Source organism: Carassius carassius, chromosome 10, assembly GCF_963082965.1.
Source record: "Carassius carassius chromosome 10, fCarCar2.1, whole genome shotgun sequence".
NCBI classification, from domain to species: Eukaryota; Metazoa; Chordata; class Actinopteri; order Cypriniformes; family Cyprinidae; genus Carassius; species Carassius carassius.
The window spans coordinates 22380519-22401788 of NC_081764.1; positions in this window are offsets into that span (position 1 = coordinate 22380519).

The window sequence follows — 21270 nt, forward strand, 5'->3', positions numbered from 1 at the left end:
TTTTTTCATATTAATGTCCCAAATTATGAAAGACTTGAAACTTACATTTAATAATTTGCTTGAGTAGGTCACACATTTATTCATTATCTGTCCTTTTTCAACATATTTTATTCCCATATACAGAGCCCATGACATTCCAAAAATTGTCAGTGAATTAAGAAATTTAGCACTTTATGTTCCTTTGTATTAATTAAAACGTGTTTAAATAATAATGAATCCATTTAAGCATAGAAATGCAGCATCAAACAGCAGCGTGGTTACTGACAGTCCACTTCATATGAAAAAAAAAAAAACATATATTAGGCCTATAAGATCAGCATTTGAACACGATAATAAACACAAGAATTATCTGCTTGATGACACTGTTATTTTTATTATTGCGAAGTGAGATGAATATATATATATATATATATATATACACACACACACACACACACACACATATATATATATATATATATATACACACACACACACACACACATACTCATATGGGTAGTTGACGTGACGTGGCTTTTTCTCCGTCCCAGTAGATAAAAAATAATTTATTTAACATTTTCATCATTTAGAATACTGTAAATGGTTAAACATTTTCTTGTTTTACATTAATTTGTTTGTTTTTACATTAATGTTTTCAGACCACTGAAGTTAAGTTTTTCATCCTTTGGTGTGACACCCCTAAATTTCAGTTTTTAATTCAAATTTGTATTTTTTACTGCATGACTATGTAATATTATGCAAATGTATCATGCTAATTGCTAATGACAATTCAGCTAGTATTAGCATTGATATTAACTGCCACAAAAGCTCAAATGTCCTTTGGTGTGACAGGAAATGTCCTTTGGTGTGACACTTTGGCCTGTCACACCATAGGACACAGATGTCACACAATAGGACAAGACCTCCTTAAGAAGCTATTAAAGCAAATAGATAAAGTTTGGGAAAACATAGTAGGTCATGAGTTCATAATTAAGTACACATTACATTAATTTCTCTGTTGATCCATTCATCTGTATTCTATCAGTATTTCAAACAGATATCACGAAATGAAGGTTCTCAGGGAATTGGATATATTAAACATTAAAGCACTAGGAAGGAAGAGACAAACTTATTAATACAACAAAAAGAATATGTTTTAGATGGAATGCTGTTCATGAACAGGGTTGCCAACTCTCACGCATCTGAGTGTCACGCCAGATGCGTGAGAGGTGGCAACACTGTTCATGAATGTTATGCAATGTTTTTAGGGATTTTATTTTCATGGCAATACCATGACTTAGGTGCCCTTGAGCAAGGCACTGAACCCCGAAACTGCTCCCCGGGCGCCGCAGCATAAATGATGCCTGGTGCTTCGGGTGTGTGTTCATGTTGTGTGTGTGTGCACTTTGGATGGGTTAAATGCAGAGCATGAATTCTGAGTATGGGTCACCATACTTGGCTGTATGTCACGTCACTTTCACTTCAATCTTTGTCCTTTGGTGTGACGTTTTGTCCTATGGTGTGACAAACATGAAACAACAGAAAAATATACTTATTTTAAAATATCTTTTTAAAAAAAAAGTAAAGTTTGGCATTAGGGTAGTTACAATAATATCTCCTCTTAGGTACAATTTCAAACAGTTTTGTAAGGTGGGCGAAAAAGTTTTATTGACATTCGTAGGGAAAAGTTTATCAACTTCATCTATTCATTGTGAAAATTATTCTAATTAGTACTTTCATGTAAAATAAATAGCACTTTAAGAAAATAATGTTTTAATAATGTGAACAATTCTCTCAAGTTTTTTTTTTTTTAGGTTTTTTAATATAATGTCTTAGTACTTTTTAAATGTCACACCATAGGACAGATTTACAGTACTGCTGAGTGAAAACGTGAACAAAATATGTGAAGCCATTGACCAAATGAGTCACCACTACTATTTTCTGAAACTGCAGTTTTCATACTCCACAAATATGTATTTTTTCTTAAGTTATGTTTTCCAAAAAAAGTACATTTTCTTGGCCATTTGTCAACTACTCATATATGTATAATAAAATAATATATAAAATGGTGTGAATCTCTTGCTCTTTCATATGTAGTGTCTGATGAGCATTTCAAACTTGCAGAGCAGGTTTAGTTAAAGTGTCTGTTTTAGGACAAATGCCTACTTTGGTTTGGCTTTCGCAATTTTTGCAATGGCATATAGAGTATTACATACAATATAATATGCTATTGTTTATTTTCTCAGGAGACATGAGGATCTTCTGAGAGAAAAACAAAGAAAATGGCCAAAAGAGACGTGCATCTGCCAGAGATAAAAACGTTAGTTCTTAATGTATGCTGCTTTTTTGTAATAATTTCATTTTTGCACTGATTTAATTGTATGCAGCAACGCTGCAGTCGTTTTGGCAATACAAATAAAAATATATATTGCAGTAATAAGTAACTGTCCTGAGACATTTTCTAGGCATGACATTGTCAAAACGTGAAATATAAATTATCACAGAAATCATTACCAATATATTGAACCATCTCTTTGTTTTTTTAAATCCCAAACAGAGTCCAGACATCTGAAAAGTATCCATTTATGAACGTGATGTATAGGCTGTTTTAAATCTAGGAAATACTCATGCGTTACGACTTGACAAAAAAAATAGTTTTTGGGAGACAAAATTTTATAGACATTCAGTGATTTACAATGCACAAACCAGAAGCAACAATATCTGCAGAATTGAGAAGGGTTGACCATTTAAAAAAAAATAAAATAGGCCTAAAACATTTAGTTTTTAGAGTCATCTATCTTGCATAGGTTGTGAGTCGGCACGGCTCCAGCTCGGTTTAATCTAATTCATGTGTGAAGAGTAATCTGAAGAGTATGTGTGGCAGACTGGCAGTCAGTCACCGCACCGGTGTGGATATTTACTGTATTTCGCAATCAGATTCTAGATTCTAGCCTATGTCTTGGAATATGACCCAAATAAGAATTTTGACCGTATATTGCCATCTGAAAATTAACAAATCTGCAACATTTAATCTGCCCTAATGAGGAAAAAAATCATATCTCATCAAACCATTCAAATTATTATTATTGTTGTACTTTATTCTCAAACGATTAATGTAAACAACATCAGCATTGGTGACTATGCATATAGTTGTGTATTAGCCTGTAGATTTCAGTTTCTGAACATTCTAATCTTATTGTCATATTTTTTAAATTTCATGTTAAGAAATTATTTTAATCCAAAAAGCAAGTTATGATTCTCTTTAAAATACAATTTTTTGTAATCCCAGGCTATCTGTAATCAAAAGCATATTTATAATTGTAATATAAACAGATAATCCTTTATGGATTACAATCCGCCATTAAAATTATACATTATTCTGGCTGCTGTGAGAAAAGGCTATAAATGAACAGCCATCTGCAGGATCCTCAAATGCGATAGCCTAGTAGCCGGGACAACTTCTTTATGTAGCAAATTTGCTCAAAAAGGAAATATGATTAATAATAACTGGTTATAATTAATAATGAATACTTAGATTAGATTTTAGAATTAACTGCAGCAGAATTGATATTGCAATAATTTGATCTGTCCATCCACCGAGCAAACACTGTAATTATTAATTCTAGGAATGGTTATTTTCCTGGCCAAGGAAGAATAACATTACTACTTTATGCACTACTAGCAGCAGTTTAGCATGTAGCAAGAAATCAAACATTCAGTGACTTTGAGTGAGCAGCACACAGAGACTAATCAATTGTTAATATAAGGGATTTAATTAACATATAGCTAACATATAACTAAGCCAAACCGAATAAACATATGTATATATACAGACTGAAGGAAAGTAAGGAAGAGAGAGGGAAGAGCAAAAGAATGGCAGTATTTCACATCAGTTAACCACAACATAATGAGAATCATCAAAGAATCAAAAATCACATTAAAAAGGGCTCAGATTTAAACACACATCTACTGTAAATAGTTGTAAACGGTTACTTGAATTGGCTTCGTTGCTGAACAAGAGGCCTGATGCGGTAGACAACGAAGGTTCTTGATGAGATCTTTTAATTGAAAACTGGAGATTTTCCTCTTGTTCTTCTGAAGATAGGAAAGTCCACAGCTGTTTGACAGTTATTTTGAAGGGAAAAACTGCTGGAAAATCAAACTGAAGTCTTGGATAGTGCTCCTCTCCAAAAGTAAGGGTTTCTGAACCAAGATTTGCCAGAGATAATGACTTTTCATAGTTTCTATCCACACCCACCTTTTGGGTTATAGATATGCAAATGGTCCATAAAAGGATACAAAGAAACTTTCTTCCTGGTCTAGAGGACTGGTGCAGTTTTACCTAAAATATGGTACAAATAGTATGATGTATTTCATGATCAGAGTGTACATAATTGTTTGAGGAATAAAGAGCAGATCATTTTGATACCAAGAACGAAACATCTAGAAGGTCTTAAAGCAGAGATACACTCATATACCTGAATATAAGCATTGATAGTCTAATTAATACAAATAAGTAGTTGTAACTAAGCTAATATAATAGAAAAAAAATGCATATACCAGATACAATGGTAACAGAAAATAAAGAAAATGTCTTTGTGTGTGTGTTATGTGTATGCTGGTCAGCCAGGCCATTAGCGCCTGGCACCCGGGGTAATTTACTAGGAATGTGTTTGAAGTTCGATGGAGAGACGAGAGTGGTAAAGCTGTTAAGCATCTCCTTGATAGTGGGGGGGATCCATTTGAAATTAAGCAGCCACCTAAATGTAGAATGTGGGACCATGTCTGTAATTTAAATGAAAATGTCAAAAGGCTAAAATGAATCTCTAAGCCATAAAACCCAAACAATTGTACATGATCATAAGCAGATGCTACAGATTTCCCCCTTTTGGCTGACGAAGTTCACCTCCAAGCATCATCAGACAACAGTTGTCATGATGGTCGGACAGTAGGTGGATCATGCTGACCGCATGGCAGGTGGATCCTGATGGTCAGGTGGCAGGTGGATCAGGAAGGCCATATGGGAGGTGGTTTCAAATTTTCCCCAGCCTTTGGATCCTCGGCTTGGGTGTTAACCTTGGTCAGGTTCAGCATTGTCTCAGCCTGGGTCCCTTTTTTCTGGTGGCAGGTGGATCAGGAAGGCCATATGGGAGGTGGTTTCTAATTTTCCTCAGCCTTTGGATCCTCGGTTTGGGTGTTAACCTTGGTCAGGTTCAGCATTGTCTCAGCCTGGGTCCCTTTTTTCTGGTGGCTCCATTTGAAGGTTCGAGGAAGGGCAGCTGTGCACCTGTTCATGGACCTTTGCTCCACATTGAACGAGAGTCAGGGTGTACTGTGAAAAGTGGTCTGGACAGGCATCTGAGATAAACTAATAATCATTTTTATAATGTTTGTTAACACTTTGTTTTAGACTTGTTTTTTTTTTTGACTCTCAAAATGCAATGTAAGGCTACACTATAAGTTTTTTTTGTTTTTTTGTTTTTTTAACATGTTTAAATATCGTTAAAATACTTTTTTTGTAGTAGCCTACATTTAGCCAAACTCTAGAAAAGATGATGCTTTCGCTTTGAGTAACCGCAGCGGGTTATTCACTAACGTTAGATCTCTATATTTTCCTTTTCTTTTTGAGTAAACAAAATGCTGTACTTTATTATTATTGTATTGCTTGTACTGTAGGGAGTGAAATTTAAGGTTACAATTAATGTTCTATAACTTTAAATAAGATCTAAAGGTAATATCGCGAGAACAGAGACCCGCGATTAAAATTGTGGGCAAGAATAGTCTGCGCGCAGTTGTGAGAGCTAGAAAATGTAATCAGATGTGGCTAATTCCTGATGTACACCTCTTCATGTTTAATAAATCAAGTGTTATGATCTGCTGAGCTTCCTACCGGTGTCCTCCTTCCAACAATGCCAAGAACCCACGAGTTAGCGTGCGGTAAGAACCGTAAAGCCTGCATATAGAAACGACGTGCGTTACAATAATATTAGACAAAGATATATATATATATATATATATATATATATATATATATATATATACAGTACAGACCAAAAGTTTGGACACACCTTCTCATTCAAAGAGTTTTCTTTATTTTCATGACTATTAAAAATTGTAGAGTCATAATGAAGGCATCAAGGGCTATTTGACCAAGAAGAAGAGTGATGGGGTGCTGCGCCAGATGACCTGGCCTACACAGTCACCGGACCTGAACCCAATCGAGATGGTTTAGGGGTGAGCTGGACCGCAGACTGAAGGCAAAAGGGCCAACAAGTGCTAAGCATCTCTCAGGGAACTCCTTAAAGACTGTTGGAAGACCATTTCAGGTGACTACGTCTTGAAGCTCATCAAGAGAATGCCAAGAGTGTGCAAAGCAGTAATCAAAGCAAAAGGTGGCTACTTTGAAGAACCTAGAATATGACATTTTCAGTTGTTTCACACTTTTTTGTTATGTATATAATTCCATATATAATTCCACATGTGTTAATTCATAGTTTTGATGCCTTCAGTGTGAATCTACAATTTTCATAGTCATGAAAATAAAGAAAACTCTTTGAATGAGAAGGTGTGTCCAAACTTTTGGTCCGTACTGTATATATATATATCGCAACAAAACTAACTACATGATATAAGAAATGTAAAGGGGAACAAAGGTTAACATAATCAAAAAGATCTTGTTGATGAGTTTGCTGACCTAGTGACTGTTGATCATTATGCTAGTGTTTGTCTTGTGGCAGAACCAGGCACACTTAAGGAGGCAATGAGTTCCAACGCAAAGGAATGGCAGGAGGAAGTTGACTTGGAATATGAGACGCTCCTGGAAAATGAGACATGGGATTTAGTGGAACTACCAAAGGATCGGAAGGCAATAGGTTCAAGATGGGTGTTCAAAGTCAAACATCAGAGTGATGGACGAGTGGAGAGATATAAGTGCAGACTCGTCGCGAAGGGATACTCACAGAAGTATGGTGCTGACTATGATGAAACTTTTTCACCTGTAGTACGATTTAGGTCAATTCATACATTTCTGTCCTTCGCCGTCCAGAATAATCTACATGTGAATCAGATGGATGTATTAACTGCATTTCTAAATAGACACCTGGATGAGGAAATCTATATGGAGCAACCAGAGGGATTTGTCAAACCAGGGTAGGAACATTTGGTATGCAAACTGAAAAAAATCTATATATGGACTGAAGCAGTCTCCTTGCTGCTGCAGCAAAACTTTCACAGAGTTCATGAAGAACATTGGTTTCAAACAAAGTCAGGGACGTGCGGTCAGAGTAGGCAGGGTAGGCAGTGCCTCACCAAAGGAAATGTTGACATTACATTTATTAATTCCAAGAGCTTTATTAATTCACCACATTATTATTGCATTAATTTTATTCCAAATATTATTTTTTGTAACAAAAATTTTCAGGAATACACATAATATACTCATTTTGCCATTGTTTGCTCCTAAAAACCGTTGTTTCATGCAGGAAATTCAAAAGCCATGGCCATTGAGGCAGAGGTGAGCGGTGCCTCTTTGGTCCATAGAACGTAGTTTATGTAGATTTGCGCATGCGCAGTCAGTTCTCATGCTGTCTTGAATTATCAACATTGAGGCAGAGACCGAGCTTGCTTCATGTCACGTGATCTACTCGCTCTCACTCAATCCGCGCGCTTCCCGAATACTAGCATCTAGTATACTTGCGTGTCGGTGTGTGCGCCTAGCAGTTTGTAGGAGCGAATAAGCTGTTTTGTACTTTAAAGCTGTACTGCTGACGCAATGTTTTCTGACTGTAGCCTGGTGCGCCGTCACCAGAGCAAAAGTGTGTGTGTGTGTGTGTGTGTGTGTGCGCCGTCTCTGTGCGCGTTTGCGCATTTTGATGGAGTGACTAGGCTGCCGCGCCGCCTCCTTCTCTGTGTCCCGCACAAAACATTTGTTTGTTGTATAGGTCATAAGATAGATGTGTCCATTAATTTGATTATTATATTTGATTGTGCATTAGCCTCACATGACTGACTTTGCTGAATGCAGGCAGCGTTCTAATGATGCCTGATATGAACTTGGGTTGCTAAATTAACTGAATGAATATATGAACATATATTCCACACATTGATAGGTCACAGCCTACCCATGACAAGATTTCACCGCACGTTACTGAACAAAGTACATCTGACCCATGTGTGTCCAACTTATCTCACTAAGCGTGAATAATATAAGAACACAAATAAATTGATCCTGAGTTTGTTTACAAAAGTTTGAATGTTGCCGCATTCTCTAACAAATATGTAGTAAATTAGCTCAAAAAGGGGATGTTTATGATTAATTATAACTAGTTAAAATTAATTATGAATATTTTGATCAGATCTTAGAATTAGAATTACCTGTAGCAGAATCAGTATTACAATTATTTAATCTTTTCCTCCACCAACAGTATAATCATTTATCAATTCTTGGAAAGATTACTTTCCTGGCCAAGAAATAATAACTTTCCTACTTCATACATTACTAGCATTAACTTAGCATGTAGCAAGATCAGTGGCGCCCCCAGAAAATGTTAACAGGGGTGGCCAAATGAGGCCACAGTAAATTTTGGGGGTGGCACATTAAAATAAAGAAAAAAAATTAAGGGTTTGCAATATAGACAAAAAGTTATATCTCTGTGAGTTCTAGGATTTTATCGATAACGATAATTAAACTATTTTGCTGAGTGTTATTGTGCTGATATCTTATTTTTAATTGTGCTGACACCTGAGTTTTTTTTTTTTACCTTTACACCATTGTTTCTAAAAGTGTGCACCATATTTTAGGTCAAATACTTGCATTTGGGCTGTTACCAAGCAAATGCAATCAGTATCAACAAAATTGATCTTTGCAATGTAGATAAAACAGAAGCTGCATCTGAAGTGCCATTTAGATGTTTTTACACACTGTTTAATGCAGCTCCGTGGAACATGGAATACTTTAACCTGCAGTTACAAATGAATAAATAATGTTTTGATATTTTAAAGATAAAACATTGAAAACTGATGTTTGAAATTATTTAAAAAATGAAAAGGTTCCATTAAATGTGAAATTAAAACCGCCAATAGGTGGCAGCGAGTCACTGTTAATAAGTGAGTCATTGCGATTGAACCGAATCATTTAAACGGTTGATTCATTCAGGAACGAAACACTTTAATGTTGCTCAGACAGGGCCGGCCCTGACCAATTTGCTGCCCTAGGAAAGATTTTACCTGGCGCCCCATGCATCACAGCCCATTTCACCCTGTCATTGTGTTCATGATTTAGCATATATATATATATATATATATACACACACACACACACACACACACACACACACATTACAGCAGAACTGTTTCCAACACTCATAATAAATCAGAATATTAGAATGATTTCTAAAGGATCATGTGATAGACCGGATGTCACATGTGACACTGAAGAATGGAGTAATGATGCTGAAAATTCAGCTTTGCATCACAGAAATAAATGATAATTTAAAGTATAATAAATTGAAAACAAATTATTTTAAATTGCAATAATATATCACAATATTACATTTTTTTCTGTATTTTTGATCAAATAAATGCAGGCTTGATGAGCAGAAGAAACTTCTTTCAAAAACATTAAAAATAGTAATGTTTCCAAACTTTTGGCCTGTACTGTATCCCCCCAAAACTGCACAACTGTAGAGTAAAACATTAATAAAAAAGTGATAATAAAAAATGCGTCTTAAAACTGACATGATTGTACAAAATCACAGTCTGGGGACTCAGAACAACTGCTAACATTAAGTTTAAGGTAAAAATAACTGCCATGAAATTATAGTATCTTACTCCTATGCAATAAATTGTTCTTTCACTGCATCTCTTTACCTCTGTCTTTATCCTCTTCTCTTCTTTTTGGCACTGTATCTATCGCAGACTATGCTCATTTATAATTTGTCATGTAAATTCGGCCTTCCGTCACAATCAGGAAACTTTCACCGTGTCTAGAACTGGCGCGAGCTGCCAGGCCCGTTTCTACGAGCTGTGTGTTAACAAAAGCAGTGCTGTCTACATTGGATGCGGCGTCGGGCACGCTACACAACAAATTACCAACAACTGATCGCGCGAGCTTTGTTTTCTGACGCACTTCAAGCACTCGATGGGCGGGGGAAGATTGAAGAGCCGGACTTTTTTTTTTTTTTTTTTTTTTTTGCTTTATTTGGTAGTATTTCGAATTAATGGTTTTTAAATAGTAGCCTATTATAAAAAAAAAAAAATTCACTCGTTCACTCATTCTGGCGCCCCTATGGATGAGTGGCGCCCTTAGCATTTGCCTATACCGCCTATGCCGCGGGCCGGCCCTGTGCTCAGAGACGCAAAACTGTGGCTGCAGCAGGTGCTGCACTTTTTTTTTCACTTCTTAAACTATTGTGAATTTACATTCTGCATTTAAATTAATAGGACCCACTGTAAATAATCCTAGGGGTGGCCGCAGGGGTGGCCAGAGTTTATACAGGGGTGGCCGTGGCCACCCCTGGCCACCCCTTGGGGGCGCCCCTGAGCAAGATCAACATTTAGTGACTTTGAATTGTGAGGAGCACACAGAGACAAATGAATTGTTATAGACAAATCAATAGTATATAACATATAACTAAACCAAAAAAAAAAAAAAAAACACTGGAAAAGAGTCCTGATGCGGTAGACAATGGAAGTTCTTTAAGAAGCTGGAGATTTTCCTCTGGTTCTTCTGAAGTTAGGAAAGTCCACATAGGTTTGACAAAGTTATTTTGACTGCCGGAAAATCAAACTCAAGAGAAGAGTTTTGAGGAGTCTTTGATAGTGTTCGTCTCTAAAAGGAAGAGTTTCTGTGCCAGGGAAAATCACTTTTGATAGTTTCTATCCACACCCACCTTTTGGGTGTGACTTCCAATCAGAGTCATGAATTATGAGAGGGAGCAACTTTTTTCGTCTCAGTTTATGGCCGATTTATTTGTTTATTGCTGGTCTGGAGGATTGGTGCAGTTTTACCCAAAATATGATGCAAATAGTATAATGCATTTCATGATGCATACATAATTGTTTGAGGAATAAAGAGCAGATAATTTTGATACCAAGAACGAAACATCTTGAAGGTCTTAAAGCAGATAAATACTAATATACCTGAATATAAGCATTGAGAGTCTAATTAATGTCATGATCCCGTCAGAAAGTTGAGAAGCCAACTTACTGAAATCCTATTTAAAGGTCCCCTTCTTCGTGATCCCATGTTTTAAACTTTAGTTAGTATGTAATGTTGTTGTTACAGTATAAATAATATCTGTAAAATTCTAAAGCTCAAAGTTCAATGCCAAGCGAGATATTTTATTTAACAGAATTTGCCTACAAAAAATGACCCGTTTGGACTACATCCCTCTAGTTCCTGCAGTAATGACGTCACTAAAACAGTTTTTTGGCTAACCTCTGCCCACATGAATTCACAAAAAGGTGGCGTGGTCTTGTTGCGCTCCGACAGAGAAGGAAGAGTTGCGTTTGAAGAGTGTGTTTGTCGCCACCTCATCGAAACGCTGTTATTTTCATCTCGGAGTCCAATCACCTTTGTTTGGCCTTCCCAGGGACGCTGTACTTGGAGATTAATGGTTACAATTTATGTTTAACTCGGTTCCCGAAAACTATAATCCACATGTAAAACGATGTGCAGCACATTTTGCTGAGAACAACTTCCTCAATCTCAATCAGTTTTAATGCCGGATTCGCATAAAGATTATTCTTGAAAGATGGAGCAGTTCCCTCTTTTCTGGAGAAGGGCGTTGTTTATGGACCACAACCAGTAATGTATTTTATTATTTAAGTTGGTGTGTTTAACAGTTTCTGTAACTTATTACACAAAGGGCAACACTGTTTAGCTTTGTTAACTAGATGTTAGGGCTGTGCAAAAAAACTAATGCGTTTTTCATGCGCATCTCGTCAGTAAAAACGCTCCTGTGATTATGAGTACATCTACTTGCTTCTCAAAACTAGTCCAATCGCATTTCCAGGAGGGCAGCGTGCTCTAAGCTGCTGTCGAATCACAACACAGAAACCGCTGGCCCAATCAGAACTCGTTACTAATTTCTGAAGGAGGGACTTTATAGAACAAGGAAGTCATCAGCCCATTTTTATGACAGTGAAAACAGCGGTATATAGATAGGTGAATTGTGTGAAAAATATTTTGTTTTTATACACGCGAAACATGAACACGTTATATTGCACACTGTAAACACAATCAAAGCTTCAAAAAAGCGCGAAAAACGGGACCTTTAAACGCATTATTATTAAGTTGGCTTGAGAAAGCCAACTTACCGAAATCCTATTTAAACTTCTTCTTCTTCTTCTGACCCAAAATATTTCAACTCTAACTCCTCCTAGAGCTTTAACTCTACAAACTCCAAACTCGGGTCAGATTTTCAGACTGTTCTGACTTGGTGTGCTATATCTTTTCAGACTGATTTGACTTTCAGTTTTCTTAAAAATTAATTTGGTAAACCGTGATCTCTGGGTTTTTCACTATGTGTGTGAAGTCTGTGTGATACGCATCAGCACTGATTGTTTCTTGTGGGCGTCTCCGCTAATTGTCATCAGCAACCGCTGTCACTCATTACTCATCCCTATATATTGGCCTGTCTAGCGTCTTGTGTTTGTCAGAGCGTTGTTTCCTGTTACTCGTATGATGTTTTGCTCTCTTGTGTGTTTCTGCGTTTTGGATGTCCGTGTCTCCCCGGAACCCCGTCCACTCATTGCATACCACCATCGGATCATCACTTACCTCTTGGCTCGCTTCCCCGCAGTTCCTGTTTCACCCTCTCCTGCTGCCAACTCATCACCGCCCTTCGGATCCTTCACTCACCTGCATCTTCCTGGACTGTGTATCCCCGGCCAAGTATCATCTGTGTTTCCATCTTTATGTACTGTGTCATTCATATAATTAAGTCGGGGAAGTCGTGGCCTAATGGTTAGAGAGTCAGACTCACAATCGAAGGGTAATGAGTTCGAGTCTCGGGCCGGCAGGAATTGTAGGTGGGGGGAGTGCATGTACAGTTCTCTCTCCACCTTCAATACCACGACTTAGGTGCCCTTGAGCAAGGCATCAAACCCCCGACTGCTCCCCGGGCGCCGTAGCATAAATGGCTGCCCACTGCTCCGGGTGTGTGTGTGTGTTCACTGCTCTGTGTGTGTGCACTTCGGATGGGTTAAATGCAGAGCACGAATTCTGAGTATGGGTCCCCATACTTGGCTGATTGTAACGTGACTTTCACTTTCACTTTTAAACATTCATTACTCGCACTTGCTTCCTGCCACTCCTTTCACCCAGTCGTTACAGAACGCTCTGACCCACCATGGAAGCAGCAAGCACCATTTCATTCTCCGACTTCATCCACCACAGCGTCAACTGCATGGATCAGCAGCAGGAGAGCATTGTAAACACCGGACGCGCGACCCAAGCGCTGGTGACACAGGTGTCCGTGCTCACCCAGCAGATCCATCAGCTCACCTCTCCCGCTGCGCCACCCGCACCGCCTGCACTGCCCGCCCCCCAGGAGGTCTCCCATGACCACTTCCGGCCAGGGCCGCGACTTCTGGCGCCAGAGAGTTACTCCGGTGAGCTTGACTTTTGCAGAACTTACCTTAACAAGTGTTCCATGCACTTTGCATTACAACCCCGCACCTTCACGATGGAAGAGTCGAAGGTTGCGTTTGCTCTCACTTTACTTTCTGGCAGGGCTGCCTTATGGGGGATGGCGGTGTGGGAGAACCATCATCCGTGTTGCACCTCGTTCCACGCCCTTTCCGAGGAGATGAAGAGGGTATTCGATCGGCCCGCGGCCAGCAGGGAGGCCACTCACCAGCTATCAGACCTCCGACAGGGGAAATTGTCGGTGGCGGATTACTCCATCCAGTTCCGCACCCTGGCGGCCGCGTGCCAGTGGAACGAGGAGGCGCAGTGGGTTGATTCCTGCATGGGCTGGCCGACTGTGTTCATAGGGAAATCTACCTCCTCAAGTTGCCCCCAACACTCAACGGTCTCATCGATCTGGCGCTCCGGGTGGACGCCCGGATTAATCGCCTTGGTAAACAAACCACTCCATCACGCCTTCACATCTCTCCGGAACGGGGTCAATCGAGTCGAGAGAACATGGTCGGTCCCGTCTACGATCACGAACGTATGCAGGTGGGTAGAGCTCGACTATCCCGGAAGGAGAGAGAAAGGCGGAGGTCCCAGGGACTGTGTCTATATTGCGGTGGCTCGGGTCATTCCCTCCATTCATACCCGGTAAAAGATCCAGCCCGGTAGTAAGTTTGAGGCTACTATCGGGTGGGATCTCCGCCGGGAAGTCCTCAACTACATCTTCGTCTCTCCTTCCGGTGAAACTGCGGTGGGAGAACCATACTCACAACTGTCACGCCCTTCTGGACTCTGGAGCCGAAGGTAATTTCATTGACACTGTCCTTGCACGTCACCTGAACCTTCCTGTCCTTCCCGTGTCTCATCCTATCCATGTCACCGCACTCAATGGCCAGGATCTGCCACACGTCACTCACAACACTGAACCCATAACTCTGCTCACCTCAGGAAACCACACCGAAACCATATCCTTTTACCTCATGGACTCCCCTGTCGCTCCCATTGTTTTAGGTCACCCCTGGTTGGTCAAACACAATCCACGAGTGGATTGGTGTTCCAACACTGTCACTTTGTGGAGTGAAAGTTGTCATGAGTCTTGTCTGGCTTCTGCTTGTCCTGTTGTGCCTGTTTCTGTCTTTCAGGAGGAGACCATGGTGTTATCAAATGTGCCCGCAGAGTACTTGGACCTGAAGGAAGTGTTCAGTAAGTCCCGCGCTGCTTCTCTTCCTCCGCATCGCCCCTATGACTGTGCTATAGACTTAGTTCCAGGTAAGTCTCTGCCTAAGGGCAAGCTTTACTCTCTTTCTATTCCGGAGAGGGAGGCCATGGAGAAATACATTTCTGATTCCTTGGCATCGAGGTTCATCCGCCCTTCCTCTTCTCCAGCTGGGGCGGGATTATTTTTTGTGGGTAAGAAGGATGGTTCTCTGCGACTTTGTATTGACTACCGAGAGCTGAACAACATCACGATAAAGAATACCTATCATTTGCCGTTGATGTCTTCAGCTTTCGAGAGGTTACAGGGAGCATCCATATTCACAAAACTGGAATTACGTAATGCTTATCATTTGGTCCACATTAGGAAGGGGGATGAGTGGAAAACCGCCTTTTACACCCCTAGAGGGCACTTTGAATATTTGGTGATGCCGTTCGTGCTCTCCAACTCGCCAGGGGTTTTCCAAGCACTCGTTAATGACGAGTTGAGAGACATGGTAGATCAGTTTATATATGTTTACCTGGATGACATATTGATTTGTTCTTCATTTCTCCAGGAACATGTGCAACACGTCAGACGAGTGCTCCAGAAATTACTTGAGAATGGTATTTTTGTCAAGGCGGAGAAATGCGTATTCCATGCATAGTCTGTTCCCTTCCTGGGGTATATCGTCTCATCCGAGGGAATACGTATGGATCCTGACAAGGTTAAGGCTGTGATAGATTGGCCAACTCCAGATTCCCGTAAGGCCCTAAAGCTGTTTCTGGGGTTCGCCATTTTTTATCGACGTTTTATTCGTAATTTCAGCCAACTTGTCTCGCCTCTGACCGCCTTGACCTCCCCCAGTAATCCGCTCAGGTGGTCTAATGCAGCCGAAACTGCATTTACCAACCTCAAGAGCCGCTTCGTTTCGGCTCCCATCTTAGTAGCCCCCGATCCCACACGGCAGTTCGTGGTGGAGGTCGACGCATCAGAAGTGGAAGTAGGTGCAGTTCTTTCCCAAAGTGCTGCCTCAGACGATAAGATGCATCCCTGCGCGTTTTTCTCCCATCGTTTATCTCCTGCTGAACGCAATTATGACATTGGTAACAGAGAATTGTTGGCTGTCAAATTAGCTTTAGAGGAGTGGCGTCACTGGTTGGAAGGGTCAGGGGTACCTTTCATTGTTTGGACCGATCATAAGAACTTAGAATACATCAGAACTGCCAAAAGACTCAATTCCAGACAGGCTCGGTGGGCACTTTTTTTCGTCTGCTTTGATTTTGCTCTGCCGTACCGCCCGGGTTCCAAAAATGTTAAACCCGATTCTTTGTCACGTCTTTTTGATCCTTCCGAACGCCGGGTGACTCCCGAGTTTATTTTACCTGAGAAAATAGTCGTCTCAGCACTCGAATGGGAGGTCGAATCGAAGGTCAAGACGGCCTTAGAAGGGGTAACGCCTCCGCCCGGATGCCCATCGAAGGGTGGAGATGTGTGTTTTTTAATTAACAAACTTTGATGCACGGATTGTGTCATCGTGAACAAAACTTAAAACGTTAACTTGGAATGTCTTATTTTGAAATGCCGCCCCTTTTATCTCCCACAGGAGTTTTTGGTAATGTTCCTGTGTGGTGTTTATATACATCCGCGGGTGGAGATTTCTGCTGCCTTGAGTGAATTAAGTGACATTGTACACAAATTTGAGAACTCCCATGTTAATGCCGTGGCTATAGTAGCTGGTGATTTTAATAAGTATCATTTTAAAACTGTCTTTCCCAACTACTATCAGCATGTTAAAGATCCAACTAGAGGAGCACATATCCTGGATCACTGTTACAGTAATGTAAAATCTGTTTATCAATCTAGTCTTAGACCAGCTTTTCTAAAATCAGATCTCTTTTCTGTGTAACTTCTTCCTACTTATATACAGAGGAGTAAACAATCCAAACCTTCGTCGTGTATTGTGTAGTGTTGGATGAAGGAGAGTGAAGTGAATCTACAGGGATGCTTTGATGCTAGTGATTGGTCTGTGTTCCATTCAGAAAACTTGGATGAGTATTGTGATGCAGTGACTGGGTACATTGACTTCTGCATTGATTGTCAGAACCCGTGGTACAATGCGAATGTAAATAGGAAAATACAACAACGGGCCATGGCTTTTAAATCTGGCAAAACTGCTGCTTATAAGTTGTCCAGATACTCTTTGGAGCAGTCTATTAAAGCTGCTAAATGAGGCTATGGAGCTAAGATAGAGCGACATTTCACGGAGGCGGACCCTCAACGTATGTGGCAAGAGTTAAATTCTATCATCACTTGGAAACCTAAAGGAGGATCCATCACTAATGTTGATCCATCCTTGCCAAACGAATTAAATGAGTTTTGTTGTCGTTTTGAAATTGGATAGTTGAACCTGTTGTTTTTTCAGCTTGTAATGAGCAGAGTTTTACCATCATTAAGGAGGATGTCCAGAGGATCTTGTCCAGGACGAAGGTTAGGAAGGCACCTGGTCCTGATTGTATTCCTCCTCATGTCCTTAAACTGTGCTCCAAGCAACTTGCTCCTGTTCTGACTGATCTTTTTAACATGTCACTTGGGAAGTGCACTGTTCCAGTTAGTTTTAAAAGATCAATCATAATTAAAGCTGCAAGCAGCGATGAACGGGCCCTCGCACCCGGGCTCACCGGCAGCGAGTGGCTCTAGTAAATAGGTGAACGGTGAGAAATATGCATTTAAACTCATAAATATAAGTAGAATATATCAATGTTTATTCCATATATGTGCAAATCTTCCTGTTGCCAGCAGGTGGCGCTATCACTATAATGGAATATTGGCCTTCAGATGTGTTCAGGGCTGCACTCTTATCGAACATGTGAAGTTTGGGGAAGATCAAACATTTTATGCCCGAGTTACAACAACTTCTCTTGCTGTGGCGAGACATCAAATTTTGTCATTTTTGCCATGGACACGCTCTTTAACAAAAACTCAAGATTGCCACAATTTAACAGTACATAGGCCTTTAGATTAGACTGACCACAAAAATACATTAATGTCAAAAAATCTCTAGGAGTAGTTTGTCTCAGCGTAAAATATGTCACTTCCTGTTGCCAGCAGGTGGCGCTATGACTATAATTGAATATGGGCATGTAGATCTGTTAAGGGCAGAAGTCTTATCTAACATTCAAAGTTTGGGGCAGATTGGACATTGTATGTCTGAGTTACAGCAACTTCCTTTTTCATGGCGAAACATCGAAATTTGTCAGGCCGCCATGGGCACTCCCTATAACGAAACCTCAAGATCTTCCCAATTTACCTTCGCAAAGGCCTTTAGATTTAACTGACCAAGTTTGATGTTGATCTGAATAAATCTCTAGGAGGAGTTCGTTAAAGTACAACCCCTGAAAATGCCAAAAAGAACACCAATTTTGCTGAGAAAATTCTACATAACTGATTTCCTGTTTGGATTCGGATTTTGTACCAAGAGACTTTTTCGTAGATATTGGTGTGTTACATGTGTGTACCGACTTTTGTACATGTACGTGAAACATAGCATGAGGCGCACTCCGTTAAATGTGTATATGCACTCTTTTGAAAATGTATAGGTGGCGCTATCGGGCCATTTTGCCACACCCAATGGAATATTGGCCTTCAGATCTGTTCAGGCCAGGACCCTTATCACACATGTGAAGTTTGGGCTAGATCGAACATTTTATGCCTGAGTTATAACATTTTTATTCCCATGGCGACACATCAAACTTCGTCACGGTGCCATGGACACGCCTTTTAACGAAAACTCAAGATCTTCACAACTAAACATCACACAGGTCTTTAGATTAGACTGACCACAAAAATAACATTGATGTCATAAAATTTCTAGGAGTAGTTTGTCGCAGTGTAAAATATTTCACTTCCTGTTGCCAATAGGTGGCGCCATGACTATAACTGAATATTGGCATGGAGATCTGTTCAGGTCAAGAGTCTTATCCAACATGTGAACTTTGGGGCAGATTGGACATTGTATGTCTGAGTTACAGCAACTTCCTTTTTCATGGCGAAACATCGAAATTTGTCAGGCCGCCATGGACACGCCCTTTAACGAAACCTCAAGTCCTTCGCAATTTAACATCGCAAATGGCTTTAGATTACACTGACCAAGTTTGGTGTTCATCTGAATAAATCTCTAGGAGGAGTTCGTTAAAGTACAACCCCTGAAAATGGCAAAAACAACGGCAATTTTGCAGGGAAATTTCAAAATAACCAACTTCCTGTTGGGATTAGGATTTCGTACCAAGAGACTTTTTTGTAGGTACTGGTGTGTTACATGTGTGTACCGATTTTTGTACATGTACGTGAAACGGAGCTCGAGGCGCGCTATGTTGAAAGTGTATAGGTGGCGCTATCGAGCCATTTTGCCACACCCGATGGAATATTGGCCTACAGATGTGTTCAGGCCAGGACTCTTATCACACATGTGAAGTTTGGGGAAGATCGGACATTTTATGCCTGAGTTATAACATATTTTATTCCCTTGGTGAGACATCGAACTTCGTCATGGCGCCATGGACACGCCTTTTAACGAAAACTCAAGATCTTCACAATTTAACATCGCACAGGCCTTTAGATTAGACTGACCACAAAAAAGACATTGATGTCATAAAATTTCTAGGAGTAGTCTGTCGAAGTGTAAAATATGTCACTTCCTGTTGCCTATAGGTGGCGCTATGACTATAACTGAATATGGGCATGTCAATCTGTTCAGGTCAGGAGTCTTATTAAACATGTGAAGTTTTGGACACATTGGACATTGTATGTGTGAGTTATAGCAACTTCATTTTTCATGGCGAATCATCGAAATTCGCCAGGCCGCCATGGACACGCCCTTTAACGAAAACTCAAAATCTTCGCAATTTAACATCGCAAAGGCCTTTAGATTAGGCATACCAACTTTGGTGTTGATCTAAATTAATCTCTAGGAGGAGTTCGTTAAAATACAACGCATGGAAATGACAAAAATGACACAAAATTTGCTCATAAAATTAAAAATAACCGACTTCCTGTTGGGTTTCGGATTTTGCTCCAAGAGACCTTTTTGTAGGTATTGGAGAGATACATGTGTATACCAATTTTCATATATGTACGTGAAACGTAGCTCGAGGCGCACACCGTTGAACGTGTATAGGTGGCGCTGTCGAGCCATTTTGCCACACCCACTTCTGAAACCCATATCAGACGTAAATTTTCGCCAGTTCTGAGGTGTGTGCAAAGTTTCATGACTTTTCGAGCATGTTTAGGCTCTCAAAAATGCGATTCATCTTAGAGAAGAATAATAATAATAATAATTAAAGCTGCAAGCAGCGATGAATGGGCCCTCGCACCCGGTGAACGGTGAAATAGGAGAACGGTGAGAAATATGCATTTAAACTCATAAATATAAGTAGAGTTTTTCAATGTTTATTCCATATATGTTCCAATCTTCCTGTTGCCAGCAGGTGACGCTATCATTATAATGGAATATTGGCCTTCAGATGTGTTCAGGGCTGCACTCTTATCGAACATGTGAAGTTTGGGGAAGATCAAACATTTTATGCCTGAGTTACAACAACTTCTCTTGCTGTGGCGAGACATCAAATTTTGTCATTTTTGCCATGGACACGCTCTTTAACAAAAACTCAAGATTGCCACAATTTAAAATTACACAGGCCTTTAGATTAGACTGACCACAAAAATACATTAATGTCAAAAAATCTCTAGGAGTAGCTTGTCTCAGCGTAAAATATGTCACTTCCTGTTGCCAGCAGGTGGCGCTATGACTATAATTGAATATTGGCATGTAGATCTATTAAGGGCAGAAGTCTTATCTAACATGCAAAGTTTGGGGCAGATTGGACATTGTATGTCTGAGTTACAGCAACTTCCTTTTTCATGGCGAAACATCGAAATTTGTCAGGCCGCCATGGACACTCCCTTTAACGAAATCTCAAGATCTTCCCAATTTAACATCTCAAAGGCCTTTAGATTTAACTGACCAAGTTTGATGCTGATCTGATTAAATCTCTAGGAGGAGTTTGTTAAAGTACAATCCCTGAAAATGCCAAAAACAACACCAATTTTGCAGAGAACATTCTAAATAACTGACTTCCTGTTTGGATTCGGCTTTCGTACCAAGAGACTTTTTCGTAGATATTGGTGTGTTACATGTGTGTACCGATTTTTGTACATGTACGTGAAACATAGCTCGAGGCGCACTCCATTGAAAGGGTATATGCACTCAGTTGAAAGTGTATAGGTGGTGCTATCGAGCCATTTTGCCACACCCAATGGAATATTGGCCTTCAGATCTGTTCAGGCCAGGACCCTTATCACACATGTGAAGTTTGGGCAAGATCAGACATTTTATGCCTGAGTTATAACATCTTTTATTCCCATGGCGACACATCAAACTTCGTCACGGCGCCATGGA